Below are 21,269 nucleotides of genomic sequence, written 5' to 3' on the forward strand. Positions count from 1 at the left end.
TTCTTCACAGTGTGACAATACACACACACACACACACACACATACACACAGTAACATTGTGAAGTGTGAAAGCGTAACGAGCCATACAGAAGTGAAAGACTGAGTTTTGTATTTGTAAATAAATCATTAGCTTTTGTTTTTCAGTACTGTAAGACAGTATGACCTCACTTGAGTGAGACGTGTACCTGCACTCCACCTACACCAAGTATTTCCACAGGTATCCTCCTGTACCCCACCCCCAACACACACACACACTAACACACACACACACACACAGATTGGGACAGTTTGGTCACTGGAGCACTGTACATAACTCCTGTATGAAACCGTATGGTGTGTGTGTACTCTCAAAAATGTCATTTGAAAATGGACCAGAGATGGACTGCTGAACAGTCTGCCTGTGTGATTTTGATCTGTTTGTTTATTTGTTTGTTATTATTATTATTTTTAATACCACATGTGTCATGAATGCTGTAATATCTACCATAAATGGGTGACCTCACATTTCAGCTTTTTGTTATGTGTTGATCCTTGATCCTTAACCAATTAGAGTGTGGAAAGGGTGTATTTAATCACACACACACACACACACACACACACACACAATATTAGTCTCTAATAGTAATAGAGAGGTCAGTTTAAATGAAAACAAAACAGCAGTAGAATGTGTGACACAGCTGTCAATCAACCTAATAGACTCCTCCTCTCAAACTGTGTTACTGTAATAAACAGCTGGATAAGCCACTGAACTAGTCTGTTGATTGTGCCATGTTGCTAGGGAACACCTTTAGAGTGTAGCTGCAATGAGGGAGCCAAGCAGTCAAGCAAGAGTTGCCATGGCGTAGGTTACACTGATTTCAGAACAGCTAAGGGGGGGTTCCACTAGCACGTCGTGCCTAACAACACCCCTTAGCTAGCTAGCTAACAAACTCAACAAAGGTCAAAGGTCAGGGGGACAGAGGATAATAATGGCTGGAGACCAACACACTGTGTGGTGATCAAGTACTGAACTCACACCTCATTTACACAACCATTAATATGAGAGAACAGAGGTACAGTGTGTGTGTGTGTGTGTGTGTGTGAGAGGACAGAGAGGGAGAGACCTGGGGTATAGCTCCACTTGCTTGATGTTTTATTTGATCTGGTGTTTACGGGTGCTTGCAGAAATATTCATATCACTGCTGTAGGTGTCACACATTTAGCTGATGATCTGTTCCAAAGGTGGAACCCAGATCACAATAACTTCACTGATAATCTAGGAGCTATCCATTACCCAGGGTAGAGTGTGTGAGTGAATGTGGTCTGGACTCTGTGCAGGAGGGTCATTGAGAGATGCTGTATAAGGCCAGAGTTCCTGCCCTGTGATCCACATACTGTACACTCCTATTCTGGATCTGGCCACTAGAGGGAGTTGTGTCTCTTCATTACTGTGCCTGAATGAGGAGCCTTTGATCCTAGTTTCAGACTGACAGACACACACACACTCTCCCACATCATGTACTGATGTCTGGCCCCTAGACCCTTTGTGATGTATTCATAACAAACAACTATAGAAGGATTGATAAAGAAACATGGATTATTTAATTGATTACATGACTCACAAAGATGAAATATTGCCTGTCAACAGTAGTGATCATGTTTTATTTAAAAACAAAACACTGTAAATGTGACTTTCACCTTAACATATGATACATTTAATTTGAACAGAGTTTGAGTCAGTCATGTTGCAACAAGTATAAATGATCATACATCAGATATATATTTTTTAATCTCTTAAGTACAACCACATAAATATTTAGTGTGTAACTAAACTTAATGAACATCACTTTCGACCTTCCATCAGACACATGTCCAATCACAGAGGGTCTAAAGGCCTGAACACCTGGGGGAGGGGAAGGAGGGTTAGGGGGAGCAGGGGGGAGAGGAGATGGATTGTGGGAGAGGATCAGAGGGGGTGAAACACTGGGCTCATCAACACCTTTCCCACCCAGTAGTGTGTGTGTGGTGTGCAGATGTGTGTTCCAGCAGAGGTGCAGACGCTGTAATATCTGCTGGGGTCCAGAGATGAGGGAGTGGTTTTGGTCTTTCATTTTCTCCAAGAGCACAGAATCTCAGGCGGCTGAGAGGAAGCTGCCAGATATTTACATGTGAGTGGTGGCTTATATGTGTGCTGATGAGATGGGATGTGTTTATGGGGGTGTGTGTGGATGTGATAACAGCATCTATCTGTATCTGGGGTCTTTACATTTCTGTCCTGCTGTATACAGTGTGTGTGTGTGTGTGTGTGTGTGATAACAGCATCTATCTGTATCTGGGGTCTTTACATTTCTGTCCTGCTGTATACAGTGTGGGTCACAACAGCTTCACTGAAGATCCAGTGCCTATATAAAATCCAGGATAAAGTATATGAGTGAATGTGGTCTGGACTCTGTGCAGGAGGGTCATTGTGTCAGAGATGCTGTAGAAGGCCAGAGTTCCTGCCCTGTGATCCACATACACTCCTATTCTGGAGCTGGCCACTAGAGGGAGTTTAGTCTCTTTAGTATTGTGCTTGAAAGAGGAGGTGGAGCTGGTGAGATCCAACCTCCAGGACTGATCATTATATCCAAACAAACACTCAGCACCCCCTCCTTTCCTGCTGATGCTTTTATATGAGACTGCTATATCAACCCACTGCCCTCTCCACTCCACCTCCCAGTAGCAGCGTCCAGACACACCCTCTCTACACAGCACCTGATACCACCTATCAAATCTCTCTGGATGATCAGGATATGACTGGAGCTCTTTTCTCCACTCCACTCTTCTGTTCCCCTCAGACAGATGGAGGTTTCTGTATGCTGTGTTGGGATCCAGTGTGAAGTGACAGGAGTCTGATGAGGGAGAAGAGAGGACAAAGTTAGATTTGTATTTTAATTAGGTGTGTGTGTGTGTGTGTGTGTGTGTGTGTGTGTGTGTGTGTGTGTGTGTGTGTGTGTGTGTGTGTGTGTGTGTTTGTGTGTGTGTGCGTGCGTGTGTGTGTAATTATGTACATTGTTGTGTGAATGGCTGTATGTAAGTATGAAGTAAGAGTGAATTTCACTGCTTGTATTCAAAAGTATTAAAAGAAGTGTATTTATGTTTTAGTGTGTCCGTGCGTGTGTGTGTGTGATTCTGTAAATTTTTGTATGAATGGTTGTGTGCAAGTGTACAGGTGAGTGTGTTTCACTGCCTGTGTGTGTGTGTGTGTGTGATTCCACAAATACTTGAATGAATGACTGTGTGTGTACATGTTTGTAGACCAGATCAACTTACACTTTAAGAACTCTTCTCTGGTTACTGGCTCAGTAAAAACAGCCTGGACATCAGACACTGAGTAAGAAGAAATGCATTATTTAACTAACCAAACTTGAACCAAAGTGAAGATGGAGATGCACTCATTCAAGCAGCACTGATCTTCATCAGGATGGGAAGAGCAGGTTCAGAAGACCTTCAGATGTGGGGGCTGCTGGTCTAGTGGTTCGGGAGCTTCCAAATGGAACAGCTAAATGTTGTGAGTTTGATCCCAGGGGCTGCCACCATTGTGCCTCTGAGCAGGGCACCTAACCCCAAGTTGCTTCAGTAGTTCCTGTAGTTAGTTCACTGGGAGTCTCTCTGGATAAGAGCGTCAGCTAAATGATGATTCATTTTAATGTAATGGAACCATTTGAATCAATTGCTTAACCCAACAAACTGCTGAGCAAATGGGTCAATTAAGTTGGTATATATTACACATTGAATGACCAAAACCAGCTGGGCACAAATACAAAGTAATCATTTGTAAGTCACGGCCCGCTGGCTTTGTCCTTTCCCCCAGGCCGTGGCTTTGTCCTTTCCCCCAGGCCATGGCTTTGTGCTTTCCCCCAGGCCATGGCTTCTCTGTTCTGCCTTATGTCCCATACAGGTGTGATTGGAGCCAATCAGCCCAATTAGGTGCACCGCTGCACAGGTCATGGCTTCAGATCCGCTGGAGATCCTCCCCTCTGCAGGCAGAGAGAGCAGCAGAGCACCAGGCGCTTGGTACGGCTTGCTGATCCGGTCGCATCAGGTGCCTTTGTTTGAAGGCCGTTCGGCCGACGCTGCTTGTTTTGAGACCTTTTGGACTTAATAAATTGTAAACCTTGTGGAACTTACTCCATGTCTCTCCCATCATTGTGTTGTGCTCATAACGTGCGCATAACAGTCACTTCGCCTAATTAATGAATCGTCACACCGTTAGCCATGACCAACATGACGGCATGAATATCACTATGCACAGGTATAGTAGCAGGTTTCAACCAATTAATATAGTTTCCCAGAGTGCTGGACTGAACAACTCATATACTGTACCTGTAACAACTTATAACAACCTATAACAGAAAAGGATGCACTTTGCATACACTTCCTTATTTTATGTGACCTTTTCTCATTTTCTATGATTATCTATATAATAAGTAAGTCAAAGGCCTCCAACCCCCCACTGACAAGTAGCCTGCTGTATATGGAGATGCACTCACTGAAGAGTCCCTCATCTTCATTAGGCATCTATCAAGGGCATGTTTAGAGGACCTTCAGTTCTAACCCATCTCAATCAGTTCATTAGCACAAGACATCTCCAGTAATCAGAAGTAATGGTTGTAATCTACTGGTTTGGAGTCAACTTTAAGGTGACTGTTTGTTAAAGCTGAATTCTAACTCTACCTCTGATCTCCATCAGCTTCTGCCTTTATCTGTTGTTATATATAAATTCAAAGATCTAGGGCCCTATCATAACATTCTAAAGTGCATCGTCACTCGTCAAAAGTCTATTCAAATTTAGTAGGATGTCCAATCCACATTGGGAGGGGTTTCGTTATCAAACGTGAAGCGCATGGCGCAACAAGGTGTTCCTAGGTTTTTTAATCAGTCATATGGGTGTGTTTGGGGCGTAATTGAAAAAATATAATGTCCGCAACACTGCTTTTGACTCCCAATTATTTAATGCAACGTTTCAACCCTGCTGGGTCTTCTTCAGGCAAAATGGGGCGTATGTGTAATGTGTTTGGGGCGTAACATCATTTAAACCAATGAGAATGACATCTGTCATTCCCTTTAACGGCGCAAAGCGCGATATATTAAATAAATGCATCGGTATTTTGCCATTCAACGGCGCATTTGAAGGAGGCTGCTTGCGAGACCGCATGGAATAGTCATTCTTAAACCATGCTTTACTAAAACCTAGCATAGTCTTCACGCATTTGCACTAGTCTATTATTTGAACTCATTGGCAAAGTGAAACTAACTTCACCAAGGTGTCAGTCAACGAAGACAGTTATATGCAGTTACTTTCACTATTGACTGACAATGGGTTACCATCGAAAACATAGGCTGGAAAAAGCAACACTTACCCTAATATTGCTCAAATGACTGAATAAAACAACATTTATCCTGCAGAGGAGTTGCTTATATCTCGTGACAGTGCGTCTTCAGCTGTGCTCCATACGTGTCTCTCGCCTCTCCCCTAATCACTTTTAACCTTCATTACCAATTTGCAAATGATGGTGAATAACTACTCATCATCATGAGATGTACAGTATTTCGTAATATCTTTATTCTAATTATGTTTCCCATTGTAATCGTGCAATTTGTAATGCTTTGCATGGACGTGCGTTGGTGTGTGTTCATGGATAGAAGGATGGTGCACCTGCCAATATGACTGTTGACATGCACTCTTAAAATAACATATAAACAACTCGCCATAGACTTCTGACCAGGTGTACAAAAGCGCAATGCGCCAGGCCCCTCCCTAGGTTGTTAATTGCCACACCCCTGGGCGCAATGTTTAAAAAATAAACGTGAAAAATACCGAATTAAGCTTTGCGTGGGTGGAAAACGAGTTTTACGCCATGCGCTGGTGTGCAAAACACAGCCCTTACTCTCATGCCTCTTACCGCATGTTTACCCTTAATCTATAAAGGGCCTTCATTTCTTAGTCAAGCACCACTCCCATGCCTCTATGTTTTGGCAGATGAGAAAATATTTGAAAGATGAAAAGATTCAGTGAAACTATCATTCCTTTATTAGACCCCAAATGTAACAACTTACTGTATGGTGGCAGATTCTCCTTACTGTTTGTTCTTCTGACTGGGAGTTCAGGATCAGTATCTGGGAACCAACACAGAGACACTCATTCACCCAGGATCTACAGAACAAACCAACACACATCTTGCTTTGCATATATTATCTTCATCTGTACTCCACTTTTTGGGAAAATGTTTCCTTTTAGTATCTGTAACAGGCCTGTTATCTCTGAAAGGATGTTTTGTTTCAGCTGTAGAAGGGCATGTACATGGCATGTAACTCACATTGTAAAGACTGGATGATCTGGATATGCGCCACTGTTGAGAGACACAGATAATACAGTCAAAATCTATCCATAACAATTCAGACATAACAGTGTTTTGTAAAAGTAGTTCATTGTTGTGTCAATTCTAGATTGCCCAACCTGCTGCAGATATCTTGGCTACTTCCTGCTTGAAGATGCCACTTAGTTTCTCCTCCAGCTGCTTCTTCACTGCAGAGACAGATTCCTTCACAGCCTCAAAAGAGAAACTTTGGCTGAAGGTCATGCTGGTTGAAACTGTACACCAAGGAGCACCAGTGGCTGACACAACATTCTGCAGACAGAAACACACACAAGGTGAGAAGACTGCAGACATAGTGGGTTCAGTTGGTTTAGTGTGTGTGTAATTATGCATTAGTGTGTTTACAGTAAGTGTGTGTGCTGTAGTATCTTTATCAAAACACCATGAAGAAGACATGGCCTGGGTAGAGAGGCCATGACACAAGCTGTTGTTTTTAGTAAGGGTTGGCATCAGGGAGGGCGTACTGTACTGACCACCTCTACAGTGCCCCTACAGCATAACATGACACTAACACAGCTGCTGGGTAAAAAGGCCTTTTCCTTAATTGGCCTTGAGCCCAGGGAGGGGCCACCAGCAGACTAGACAGTCCCGTCAAAGAGCAGCTAAACCAGAATGATGATGCAGCAGTTCTAATTACCTAATTTGGTTACTGGCTCATTTAGTTGAAAACCAGGAAGGGTCCAGATTCTAAATTAAATTCACAGAAACTGTTTGAGGTACTGTACACCTGTGGGTTTTAGGGATTTATGGAATAAGCAGTAACACAACACGTTAAAGGGATCCATGGACTGATCTTCAGAAGCAGTCTAGATTACAAATAAAGCTACCAGTCTTATTGGATGTAAAGCAATACAATGTATTTTTCATATTTATCACACATCATACCGCACACATACAGATTTTATTACACACTGTTAATATGAGCATGACATATTTTGCACAGGAAGGTATTTACTAAATAAACATATTTTTTACATTTAGTTTCAGTTTCAAGAGGACAGGTCAATGTTACCTTCAGGAAATAGATGTGGTCCTCTGTGTGTGAAAGCTGCTCCAGCTCAGCATCTCTCCTCTTCAGCTCAGCAATCTCCTGCTCCAGTTGCTTCAGGAGTCCTTCAGCCCGACTCACCTCAGCCTTCTCCTGAGCTCTGATCAGCTCTGTCACCTCAGAGCGCCTTCTCTCAATGGAGCGGATCATTTTAGTAAAGATCCTCTCACTGTCCTCCACTGCTGTCTGTGCAGAGCTCTGTTAGGAGACACACAAAGAGGAGGGCAGGAGACACACAGAGGGAGGTGAAGCTGAAAGTGTTTCATGGTGTCAGTGTTATCTTTCCTTTGGTCAGTTCTCACCTTGAGAGTCTCCACAGCCTTCCTCAGCTCCTGCAGCTCCTTCTCTCTCTCCTGGATTCTCTGCTGGAATCTCCTCTGGGTCTGCCCCAACTGCTTCTGTTGATAAAAAGGCAGACATATTTGAGGCAAGTTCATTTATATTGCATATTTAATACACCGGAATTATTCAGTGTGCTTTGCATGAACAAAAGCAAAAATGGGCAATACTAAAAACATGATTTCCTGGTTCATGTCTTCTCTACTGAGAAAGAGACTCTGTAGAAAATCAGTAGACTTTAAGAAGAAGAATGTTCTTGCAGTTATTCAAACACATTATATGAGTATCACCCCTTTCAAATAAAATAAGACTCACCTGTTTGTTTTCCCATTCTGCATCAGCTGTGATTGTGTCATGGCCTTTATGTTCGTCCATCGTGCACAGATAGCAGATACAACTCTGATCGGTACGACAAAATATTTCAAGCACCTTCTTATGACGTGAGCAGATCCTCTCCTGCAGCTGGCCTGTGGCATCAACCACTGAATGTTTTCTACCTGGATTCACATCATTGTGAACTTTGAGGTGACTTTCACAGTAAGACAACAGACAGTCCAGACAGGACTTCACAGCTTTGAGTTTTCTCCCAGTGCAGACGTCACACTCCACATCTCCAGGTCCAGCAGAACACTGAGCAGGAGCAGCAGTCTGGAGTCCAGTCTTCCTGAAGTCCTCCACCATCTCAGCAATCAGAGTGTTTTTACTGACAGCAGGTCTTGGCCTATATGTCTGTCTGCACTGGGGGCAGCTGTAGATGCCTTTACCATCCTCCTGATCCCAGCAGCCTTTAATGCAGCCCAAACAATACGTGTGTCCACATGGAATGGAGACTGGATCCTTCAGTAGATCCAGACAAACTGGACAAGTGAAGGACTCCTGTCTTTTGGCTGAAGCGTGCGCCATGTTTCGTCCCGATCACACACAGCAGGAGAGGAGACAGCAGTGTGAAAGGTCACTTTTGGTTTCCTGTATTATCATCAGAAGGAGTGGCTGCCACATGGATAAGGAGGAGTGACAGCAACTTTATCTAAAGGGGTGGGATTAGATTAGCATTAAAGTGGCTGGAACACACTGTGATCATTCTGTATGCTGTTATAAGATAAATCCAAACAGCCTTTTTAGAATGCCTGAGCTGGCTGGGTGTGTCCATGGGCTTGAAGTATGTTAACTGGTCTTTCCAGGTTCATCTGTTCACAGATTGTTTTTGTATTCAAGGTTTCCATTTCCTCTTCAGTCTCTAAGAGTCCAAATGGTCCACTGAGCGAACATAAACCCCACATGAACATGGACATCAGTGCCCAAAGGCCTTGTAGTGGGGGTCCCATGCTGGACCAGGGGCCCAAAAACGTGGCTTAAGGTGATATAACCATCCTGCTCCAATATCTCATGTTATTGCAAATTTAGTTGGTATTTTGCTCAGAAGTGCTTGACTATAGGAGTCGTGATCTAAACTAGTCTTTCCGCATGCCTGAGATGGCTGTTACCATAACAATCCACCAGCAATGCTTCAGCTATTTATTTTTTACAATATGTGGAGTCAGTAAACAATCTCAGATATACAAAAGATTCAGCCTTTGACTTGGGCTTGAGTCCTTTGAGTCGGTTGTCATACAGATCCTCAAATTTTGTGTAATCTGCCAATTTATCAGTTTTTCCACTTGGTTATACTGGTATTTAATTAAAAAAAACATGTGAGCCAGTCACTTACAAGAAAAAAGGACCTTATACTTTGTTTACATTTTTAAAATGTGTGTTTGGCCATCTCATCATAAGTGGACAGTGCTTAATACAAGCGTAAACAAGGACCAAAGATAAAGTTGCCTGATATTCAGCAGACTCTTTTATCCAAAGCGACACACACTTGCAGTGGCGGGTTTGGGAATCAAACCACCCCAGCCGCAAAGGACCAAGACACACTGTGATTCAATCACTCAAACCACTTGCCCAGGTGGTCTGAGACGCATTTGATTATGTACATTTTGTTGTATGAACACATTCTGATGCATCAAAAAAATGGAGCTACTTATGGATGTGAGGCAGGCAACTCCATAAATCTGAACAGAAGTGTCATTAACATGTCCGGATGTACACCTTGGAAAATGCCCTTTAAAGGGAAAAATGACTTCCTGGATCACTGTAAAAGTGGTGATTTAGGCAAGAACAATTGTTTCAGCGCATCTGTCCATAGAACAGGAGTTTCTTTTTTAGGAAACGATTTAAATGCACAGGCCAGGGGACCATAAGAAGCAATTCAATGTTATATTATTGCTGTAAGTGGCTTTGGATAAATGCGTCAGTCTTGGATTGGGCGTCTGTCTATGGGCAGCCCCTGGATTGTTGTAGCTTTTTCATCCTCCTTCTTGGCTTGAAGGTGGTCAAATCCCTCCGTAGCGTATTGTGCACGACACGTAACCCGTGGCTCACGCGTTGTTCGGGAATCCTTGCTTGGCTGGCTTCGGTCAGCTGTAAGCGAGTGAACTTTCCGTTCCAGCTTCTCAAGCCGGTGTCCGGCTCTCGGTGGTGTGACACTGCGGGCTCGCGGGAGTCTATCCGCAGAAGCCCTCGCCAAAGTTTGTTTGTCTGAAGTTCGGAGGTGGCGAGTGTCGCGGCACCATTACAAATTACAACTTACTCAGTCATACCCAGTGTCCTCGCTCGGTTCCTGGCTGCTAGCAAAGGCTGTGCCTGTCCTGTCGGTGTATTGCGCGAGTAACCCACGGCTTACGCACCGAGTGCGACTCCCCACTGAACGGCGCAGGCTCCGGTCGGTCGAGGTGGGTGAACTCCATTCCAGCTAGCTTCCTCGTCATCTCTCGGATTGCCCAACTTCGTGCTCCGGTTAGTGAGAATTGCAGCGGTGATTCCTGAGCCTGTTTTTGTACGGCCAGAGTCAGTGGAACTAGTGAGCTGTACTCCAGCTGGCTCCTGACGTCACGTTTCTCGTTGTCACGGCTGATTAGTTTCGGCGTGACACGTGTCTACAGGTAAGTATAGGTGCGGCTGCCGCTGTGTCGGTAGATGCCTCGTTCTTGCACTATATTGCCCGTGCTGCTGCCCGCTAGCGCACTCAGGAACAGCCCGTGTACTGCGCTAGCCAGTTTTAGCTCGTAGCACACAGGTGGCTTTGGCCTCTTCCCTATTCACGTGCGTCTGTGGCTGTAAACGGAGCGTCTTTCCGCTGGCCCCGCTTCCAATATGGAGCACCATCAGGGCCACAAATGCCTTGGTTGTGGCATTTCTATGCCTATGGAGGATGGCCATGATAGGTGTGTGTTGTGTTTGGGCCGTCAACATGCAATTTTGGCGAGGGACACCCCCCAGTTGTGCATGAATTGTCTTCTTATGCCTGTACACACCAGGGAGGCCCGTTGTTGTTTTTTTCTCTTCTAAACGTGCGGGTTCTCCTGTTTCCGATGGGCCAGCGAGGAAGATGGGAAGAGTAGCCAGGGTGCGCGGGGAGTCCTCGCTGTTGTGGAGGAGGAGGTTGAGACTGTTCTCTCGTTTGAAGGAGAGGGGCTACCTTGTGCGCAGCCCTGTGCAGTCAGCCCCACAGGGGACGAGCTGCCCCATCTGTTGGAGGAGGTCGTTGGCAGGGCATCCAGAGCTCTTGATATTCACTTTCCAGAGAAGCCCACTGCCTCTGCAGCCAGGTTTCACACTGACATGTTATTATTGATAACAAACAACTTTAGAAGGATTGATGAACCTCAGCAGCAGGGAGAGAGAGCGTTCTCCCACACAGCCCCAAAGCTATGGAACTCACTTCCAAACAACATCAGGCAGTGTGAATCCACTGCCCAGTTTAAAAAGGAACTGAAAATGTATCTCTTCAGACTAGCCTATGGACTGTGATATGGCTAAATGGACTATATATATTTTTCTCCTTTTTTGATATATATATATATATTTTTTTTTTTCTCTTCTATTTGTTTTATCTGTAAAGCGACCTTGGGTGTCCTGAAAGGCGCTCTTTAAATAAAATGTATTATTATTATTATTATTATTATTATTATTATTATTAAACAAACATGGATTATTGAATTGATTACGTGACTCAGTGAACAGTAGTGATCATGTGTGTTTTTTTTATTAAAAAAGAAACTGTAAATGTGACTTCCACCATAATCTGGTAAATTTGGACAGATTCAGTTGTGTTGCAACAAGAAGTGTATATTTTATCATACATCAGATATATTTTTTTAATCTCTTGAGCACAACCCCATGAATATTTACTTCTACTCAACTTAATAAACTTCACTTTCGACCTTCCATCAGACACGTGTCCAATCACAGAGGGACTAAAGGCCTGAAAACCTGGGGGAGGGGAAGGAGGGTTAGGGGGAGCAGGAGGGAGAGGAGATGGATTGTGGGAGAGGATCAGAGGGGGTGAAACACTGGGCTCATCAACACATTTCCCACCCAGTAGTGTGTGTGTAGTGTGCAGATGTGTGTTCCAGCAGAGGTCCAGAGGTGCAGATGCTGTAATATCTGCTGGGGTCCAAAGATGAGGGAGTGGTTTTGGTCTTTTGTTTTCACCAAGAACACAGAATAGCGGGCAGCTGAGAGGCAGCAGCCATATCTTTACATGTGAGTGGTGGCTTATCTGTGTGCTGATGAGATGGGATGTGTTTATGGGTACGTGTGTGTGTGTGTGTGTGTGTGTGTGTGTGTGTGTGGGGGGATGTGATAACAGCATCTATCTGTATCTGGGGTCTTTGCATTTCTGTTCTGCTGTATACAGGGTGGGTCACAACAGCTTCACTGAAGATCCAGTAGATATAAAGAACCCAGGGTAAAGTGTGTGAGTGAATGTGGTCTGGACTCTGTGCAGGAGGGTCATTGTGTCAGAGATACAGTAGAAGGCCAGAGTTCCTGCCCTGTGATCCACATACACTCCTATTCTGGAACTGGCCACTAGAGGGAGTTTAGTCTCTTTACTATTGTGCTTGAAAGAGGAGGTGGAGCTGGTGAGATCCAACCTCCAGGACTGATCATTATATCCAAACAAACACGCAGCACCCACTCCTTTCCTGCTGATGCTTTTATATGAGACTGCTATATAACCCCGCTGCCCTCTCCACTCCACCTCCCAGTAGCAGCGTCCAGACACACCCTCTCTACACAGCACCTGATACTTCCCATCAAATCTCTCTGGATGATCAGCATATGACTGGAGCCCATCTCTCCACTCCACTCTTCTGTTCCCCTCAGACAGATGGAGGTTTCTGTATGCTGTGTTGGGATCCAGTGTGAAGTGACAGGAGTCTGATGAGGGAGAAGAGAGGACAAAATTAGATTTGTATTTTAATTAGGTGTGTGTGCGTGCGTGCGTGCGTGCGTGTGTGCATGCGTGTGTGTGTAATTATGTACATTTTTGTGTGAATGGCTGTATGTAAGTATAAACATGAGTGAATTTCACTGCTTGTATTCAAATGTATTAAAAGAAGTGTATTTATGTTTTAGTGTATGCGTGTGTGTGTGTGTGTGTGTGTGTGTGATTCTGTACATTTTTGTATGAATGGTTGTGTGCAAGTGTACAGGTGAGTGTGTTTCACTGCCTGTGTGTGTGTGTGTGTGTGTGTGTGTTTCCACAAATACTTGAATGAATGACTGTGTGTGTACATGTTTGTCTCAGTGTTTGTAGACCAGATCAACTTACACTTTAAGGACTCTTCTCTGGTTACTGGCTCAGTAAAAACAGCCTGGACATCAGACACTGAGAAAGAAGAAATGCATTATAACTAACCAAACTTGAACCAAAGTGAAGATGGAGATGCACTCATTCAAGCAGCACTGATCTTCATCAGGACGGGAAGAGCAGGTTCAGAAGACCTTCAGATGTGGGGGCTGCTGGTCTAGTGGTTCGGGAGCTTCCAAATGGAACAGCTAAAGGTTGTGAGTTTGATCCCAGGGGCTGCCACCATTGTGCCTCTGAGCAGGGCACCTAACCCCAAGTTGCTTCAGTAGTTCCTGTAGTTAGTTCACTGGGAGTCTCTCTGGATAAGAGCGTCAGCTAAATGATGATTCATTTTAATGTAATGGAACCATTTGAATCAATTCCTTAACCCAACAAACTGCTGAGCAAATGGGTCAATTAAGTTGGTATATATTACACATTGAATGACCAAAACCAGTCCTTTCCCCCAGGCCATGGCTTCTCTGTTCTGCCTTATGTCCCATACAGGTGTGATTGGAGCCAATCAGCCCAATTAGGTGCACCGCTGCACAGGTCATGGCTTCAGATCCGCTGGAGATCCTCCCCTCTGCAGGCAGAGAGAGCAGCAGAGCACCAGGCGCTTGGTACGGCTTGCTGATCCGGTCGCATCAGGTGCCTTTGTTTGAAGGCCGTTCGGTCGACCCTGCTTGTTTTGAGACCTTTTGGACTTAATAAATTGTAAACCTTGTGGAACTTACTCTGTGTCTCTCCCATCATTGTGTTGTGCTCATAACGTGCGCATAACAGTCACTTCGCCTAATTAATGAATCGTCACACCGTTAGCCATGACCAACATGACGGCATGAATATCACTATGCACAGGTATAGTAGCAGGTTTCAACCAATTAATATAGTTTCCCAGAGTGCTGGACTGAACAACTCATATACTGTACCTGTAACAACTTATAACAACCTATAACAGAAAAGGATGCACTTTGCATACACTTCCTTATTTTATGTGACCTTTTCTCATTTTCTATGATTATCTATATAATAAGTAAGTCAAAGGCCTCCAACCCCCCACTGACAAGTAGCCTGCTGTATATGGAGATGCACTCACTGAAGAGTCCCTCATCTTCATTAGGTATCTATCAAGGGCATGTTTAGAGGACCTTCAGTTCTAACCCATCTCAATCAGTTCATTAGCACAAGACATCTCCAGTAATCAGAAGTAATGGTTGTAATCTACTGGTTTGGAGTCAACTTTAAGGTGACTGTTTGTTAAAGCTGAATTCTAACTCTACCTCTGATCTCCATCAGCTTCTGCCTTTATCTGTTGTTATATATAAATTCAAAGATCTAGGGCCCTATCATAACATTCTAAAGTGCATCGTCACTCGTCAAAAGTCTATTCAAATTTAGTAGGATGTCCAATCCACATTGGGAGGGGTTTCGTTATCAAACGTGAAGCGCATGGCGCAACAAGGTGTTCCTAGGTTTTTTAATCAGTCATATGGGTGTGTTTGGGGCGTAATTGAAAAAATATAATGTCCGCAACACTGCTTTTGACTCCCAATTATTTAATGCAACGTTTCAACCCTGCTGGGTCTTCTTCAGGCAAAATGGGGCGTATGTGTAATGTGTTTGGGGCGTAACATCATTTAAACCAATGAGAATGACATCTGTCATTCCCTTTAACGGCGCAAAGCGCGATATATTAAATAAATGCATCGGTATTTTGCCATTCAACGGCGCATTTGAAGGAGGCTGCTTGCGAGACCGCATGGAATAGTCATTCTTAAACCATGCTTTACTAAAACCTAGCATAGTCTTCACGCATTTGCACTAGTCTATTATTTGAACTCATTGGCAAAGTGAAACTAACTTCACCAAGGTGTCAGTCAACGAAGACAGTTATATGCAGTTACTTTCACTATTGACTGACAATGGGTTACCATCGAAAACATAGGCTGGAAAAAGCAACACTTACCCTAATATTGCTCAAATGACTGAATAAAACAACATTTATCCTGCAGAGGAGTTGCTTATATCTCGTGACAGTGCGTCTTCAGCTGTGCTCCATACGTGTCTCTCGCCTCTCCCCTAATCACTTTTAACCGTCATTACCAATTTGCAAATGATGGTGAATAACTACTCATCATCATGAGATGTACAGTATTTCATAATATCTTTATTCTAATTATGTTTCCCATTGTAATCGTGCAATTTGTAATGCTTTGCATGGACGTGCGTTGGTGTGTGTTCATGGATAGAAGGATGGTGCACCTGCCAATATGACTGTTGACATGCACTCTTAAAATAACATATAAACAACTCGCCATAGACTTCTGACCAGGTGTACAAAAGCGCAATGCGCCAGGCCCCTCCCTAGGTTGTTAATTGCCACACCCCTGGACGCAATGTTTAAAAAATAAACGTGCAAAATACCGAATTAAACTTTGCGTGGGTGGAAAACGAGTTTTACGCCATGCGCTGGTGTGCAAAACACAGCCCTTACTCTCATGCCTCTTACCGCATGTTTACCCTTAATCTATAAGGTCTAATCTAGATTCAGTGAAACTATCATTCCTTTATTAGACCCCAAATGTAACAACTTACTGTATGGTGGCAGATTCTCCTTACTGTTTGTTCTTCTGACTGGGAGTTCAGGATCAGTATCTGGGAACCAACACAGAGACACTCATTCACCCAGGATCTACAGAACAAACCAACACACATCTTGCTTTGCATATATTATCTTCATCTGTACTCCACTTTTTGGGAAAATGTTTCCTTTTAGTATCTGTAACAGGCCTGTTATCTCTGAAAGGATGTTTTGTTTCAGCTGTAGAAGGGCATGTACATGGCATGTAACTCACATTGTAAAGACTGGATGATCTGGATATGCGCCACTGTTGAGAGACACAGATAATACAGTCAAAATCTATCCATAACAATTCAGACATAACAGTGTTTTGTAAAAGTAGTTCATTGTTGTGTCAATTCTAGATTGCCCAACCTGCTGCAGATATCTTGGCTACTTCCTGCTTGAAGATGCCACTTAGTTTCTCCTCCAGCTGCTTCTTCACTGCAGAGACAGATTCCTTCACAGCCTCAAAAGAGAAACTTTGGCTGAAGGTCATGCTGGTTGAAACTGTACACCAAGGAGCACCAGTGGCTGACACAACATTCTGCAGACAGAAACACACACAAGGTGAGAAGACTGCAGACATAGTGGGTTCAGTTGGTTTAGTGTGTGTGTAATTATGCATTAGTGTGTTTACAGTAAGTGTGTGTGCTGTAGTATCTTTATCAAAACACCATGAAGAAGACATGGCCTGGGTAGAGAGGCCATGACACAAGCTGTTGTTTTTAGTAAGGGTTGGCATCAGGGAGGGCGTACTGTACTGACCACCTCTACAGTGCCCCTACAGCATAACATGACACTAACACAGCTGCTGGGTAAAAAGGCCTTTTCCTTAATTGGCCTTGAGCCCAGGGAGGGGCCACCAGCAGACTAGACAGTCCCGTCAAAGAGCAGCTAAACCAGAATGATGATGCAGCAGTTCTAATTACCTAATTTGGTTACTGGCTCATTTAGTTGAAAACCAGGAAGGGTCCAGATTCTAAATTAAATTCACAGAAACTGTTTGAGGTACTGTACACCTGTGGGTTTTAGGGATTTATGGAATAAGCAGTAACACAACACGTTAAAGGGATCCATGGACTGATCTTCAGAAGCAGTCTAGATTACAAATAAAGCTACCAGTCTTATTGGATGTAAAGCAATACAATGTATTTTTCATATTTATCACACATCATACCGCACACATACAGATTTTATTACACACTGTTAATATGAGCATGACATATTTTGCACAGGAAGGTATTTACTAAATAAACATATTTTTTACATTTAGTTTCAGTTTCAAGAGGACAGGTCAATGTTACCTTCAGGAAATGGATGTGGTCCTCTGTGTGTGAAAGCTGCTCCAGCTCAGCATCTCTCCTCTTCAGCTCAGCAATCTCCTGCTCCAGTTGCTTCAGGAGTCCTTCAGCCCGACTCACCTCAGCCTTCTCCTGAGCTCTGATCAGCTCTTTCACCTCAGAGCGCCTTCTCTCAATGGAGCAGATCATCTCAGTAAAGATCCTCTCACTGTCCTCCACTGCTGTCTGTGCAGAGCTCTGATACGAGACACACAAAGAGGAGGGCAGGAGACACACAGAGGGAGGTGAAGCTGAAAGTGTTTCATGGTGTCAGTGTTATCTTTCCTTTGGTCAGTTCTCACCTTGAGAGTCTCCACAGCCTTCCTCAACTCCTGCAGCTCCTTCTCTCTCTCCTGGATTCTCTGCTGGAATCTTCTCTGGGTCTGCCCCAACTGCTTCTGTTGATAAAAAGGCAGACATATTTGAGGCAAGTTCATTTATATTGCATATTTAATACACCGGAATTATTCAGTGTGCTTTGCATGAACAAAAGCAAAAATGGGCAATACTAAAAACATAGTTTACAAAGTGAAGTACATTAAAAAAATACATAGTGCATCTGATTAACAGGAAGTGCATTTGAACAGTTACTGCAGCAGAGAGCATCTGAGAACAGTGCGTGTAGGAGCTCTGACATCATGCATTAATCACAAGTCAAGCTGGCTCAGAGGCTGAGAAGACATTGGACCTTTTGTACTGTATCATATTTCACTCATGGTGCCATGTCAATGTTTGACAGATTTGCACTTCGCACCTGCTATGATTTCCTGGTTCATGTCTTCTCTACTGAGAAAGAGACTCTGTAGAAAATCAGTAGACTTTAAGAAGAAGAATGTTCTTGCAGTTATTCAAACACATTATATGAGTATCACCCCTTTCAAATAAAATAAGACTCACCTGTTTGTTTTCCCATTCTGCAGCAGATGTGATTGTGTCATGGCCTTTATGTTCGTCCATCGTGCACAGATAGCAGATACAACTCTGATCGGTACGACAAAATATTTCAAGCACCTTCTTATGACGTGAGCAGATCCTCTCCTGCAGCTGGCCTGTGGCATCAACCACTGAATGTTTTCTACCTGGATTCACATCATTGTGAACTTTGAGGTGACTTTCACAGTAAGACAACAGACAGTCCAGACAGGACTTCACAGCTTTGAGTTTTCTCCCAGTGCAGACGTCACACTCCACATTTTTGGGTCCAGCAGAATACTTAGCAGAAGTAGTAGCCTGGAGTCCAGTCTTCCTGAAGTCCTCCACCATCTCAGCAATCAGAGTGTTTTTACTGAGTGCAGGTCTTGGCCTATATGTCTGTCTGCACTGGGGGCAGCTGTAGATGCCTTTACCATCCTCCTGATCCCAGCAGCCTTTAATGCAGCCCAAACAATACGTGTGTCCACATGGAATGGCGACTGGATCCTTTAGCAGATCCAGACAAACTGGACAAGTGAAAGACTCCTGTCTTTTGGCTGAAGCGTGCGCCATGTTTCGTCCCGATCACACACAGCAGGAGAGGAGACAGCAGTGTGAAAGGTCACTTTTGGTTTCCTGTATTATCATCAGAAGGAGTGGCTGCCACATGGATAAGGAGGAGTGACAGCAACTTTATCTAAAGGGGTGGGATTAGATTAGCATTAAAGTGGCTGGAACACACTGTGATCATTCTGTATGCTATTATAAGATAAATCCAAACAGCCTTTTTAGAATGCCTGACCTGGCTGGGTGTGTCCATGGGCTTGAAGTATGTTAACTGGTCTTTCCAGGTTCATCTGTTCACAGATTGTTTTTGTATTCAAGGTTTCCATTTCCTCTTCAGTCTCTAAGAGTCCAAATGGTCCACTGAGCGAACATAAACCCCACATGAACATTGACATCAGTGGCCCAAAGGCCTTGTAGTGGGGGTCCCATGCTGGACCAGGGGCCCAAAGGCCTTGTAGTGGGGGTCCCATGCTGGACCAGGGGCCCAAAAACGTGGCTTAAGGTGATATAACCATCCTGCTCCAATATCTCATGTTATTGCAAATTTAGTTGGTATTTTGCTCAGAAGTGCTTGACTATAGGAGTCGTGATCTAAACTAGTCTTTCCGCATGCCTGAGATGGCTGTTACCATAACAATCCACCAGCAATGCTTCAGCTATTTATTTTTTACAATATGTGGAGTCAGTAAACAATCTCAGATTTACAAAAGATTCAGCCTTTGACTTGGGCTTGAGTCCTTTGAGTCGGTTGTCATACAGATCCTCAAATTTTGTGTAATCTGCCAATTTATCAGTTTTTCCACTTGGTTATACTGGTATTTAATTAAAAAAAACATGTGAGCCAGTCACTTACAAGAAAAAAGGACCTTATACTTTGTTTTCATTTTTAAAATGTGTGTTTGGCCATCTCATCATAAGTGGACAGTGCTTAATACAAGCATAAACAAGGACCAAAGATAAAGTTGCCTGATATTCAGCAGACTCTTTTATCCAAAGCGACACACACTTGCAGTGGCGGGTTTGGGAATCAAACCACCCCAGCCGCAAAGGACCAAGACACACTGTGATTCAATCACTCAAACCACTTGCCCAGGTGGTCTGAGACGCATTTGATTATGTACATTTTGTTGTATGAACACATTCTGATGCATCAAAAAAATGGAGCTACTTATGGATGTGAGGCAGGCAACTCCATAAATCTGAACAGAAGTGTCATTAACATGTCCGGATGTACACCTTGGAAAATGCCCTTTAAAGGGAAAAATGACTTCCTGGATCACTGTAAAAGTGGTGATTTAGGCAAGAACAATTGTTTCAGCGCATCTGTGCATAGAACAGGACTTTCTTTTTTAGGAAACGATTCAAATGCACAGGCCAGGGGACCATAAGAAGCAATTCAATGTTATATTATTGCTGTAAGTGGCTTTGGATAAATGCGTCAGTCTTGGACTGGGCGTCTGTCTATGGGCAGCCCCTGGATTGTTGTAGCTTTTTCATCCTCCTTCTTGGCTTGAAGGTGGTCAAATCCCTCGCTAGCGTATTGTGCACGACACGTAACCCGTGGCTCACGCGTTGTTCGGGAATCCTTGCTTGGCTGGCTTTGGTCAGCTGTAAACGAGTGAACTTTCCGTTCCAGCTTCTCAAGCCGGTGTCCGGCTCTCGGTGGTGTGACACTGCGGGCTCGCGGGAGTCTATCCGCAGAAGCCCTCGCCAAAGTTTGTTTGTCTGAAGTTCGGAGGTGGCGAGTGTCGCGGCACCATTACAAATTACAACTTACTCAGTCATACCCAGTGTCCTCGCTCGGTTCCTGGCTGCTAGCAAAGGCTGTGCCAGTCCTGTCGGTGTATTGCGCGAGTAACCCACGGCTTACGCACCGAGTGCGACTCCCCACTGAACGGCGCAGGCTCCGGTCGGTCGAGGTGGGTGAACTCCATTCCAGCTAGCTTCCTCGTCATCTCTCGGATTGCCCAACTTCGTGCTCCGGTTAGTGAGAATTGCAGCGGTGATTCCTGAGCCTGTTTTTGTACGGCCAGAGACCTCGTCAGTGGAACTAGTGAGCTGTACTCCAGCTGGCTCCTGACGTCACGTTTCTCGTTGTCACGGCTGATTAGTTTCGGCGTGACACGTGTCTACAGGTAAGTATAGGTGCGGCTGCCGCTGTGTCGGTAGATGCCTCGTTCCTGCACTGTATTGCCCGTGCTGCTGCCCGCTAGCGCACTCAGGAACAGCCCGTGTACTGCGCTAGCCAGTTTTAGCTCGTAGCACACAGGTGGCTTTGGCATCTTCCCTATTCACGTGCGTCTGTGGCTGTAAACGGAGCGTCTTTCCGCTGGCCCTGCTTCCAATATGGAGCACCATCAGG

At 44.2% G+C, this 21,269-nt stretch overlaps 1 protein-coding gene and 3 pseudogenes across 3 annotated transcripts in view; 1 reads left to right on the forward strand and 3 right to left on the reverse strand.

Moving 5' to 3' along the window:
• ralgps1 (Ral GEF with PH domain and SH3 binding motif 1) overlaps window positions 1-2,385 on the forward strand; it is a 171,186-nt gene extending 168,801 nt beyond the window's left edge. For all 3 annotated transcript variants that reach the window (XM_042102328.1, XM_042102326.1, XM_042102327.1), the window contains one exon: window positions 2,268-2,385. The gene's annotated coding sequence lies outside the window, so the exon portion shown is untranslated. The remainder of the gene's footprint in view (window positions 1-2,267) is intronic.
• On the reverse strand, window positions 1,609-9,103 carry LOC121716125 (annotated as a pseudogene).
• A 2,948-nt stretch (window positions 9,104-12,051) lies between these two features.
• The window catches only part of LOC121716149, a 28,693-nt pseudogene continuing 19,475 nt past the window's right edge, over window positions 12,052-21,269 (reverse strand).
• On the reverse strand, window positions 12,482-19,247 carry LOC121714712 (annotated as a pseudogene).

Source organism: Alosa sapidissima, chromosome 8, assembly GCF_018492685.1.
Source record: "Alosa sapidissima isolate fAloSap1 chromosome 8, fAloSap1.pri, whole genome shotgun sequence".
Lineage (NCBI taxonomy): Eukaryota > Metazoa > Chordata > Actinopteri > Clupeiformes > Clupeidae > Alosa > Alosa sapidissima.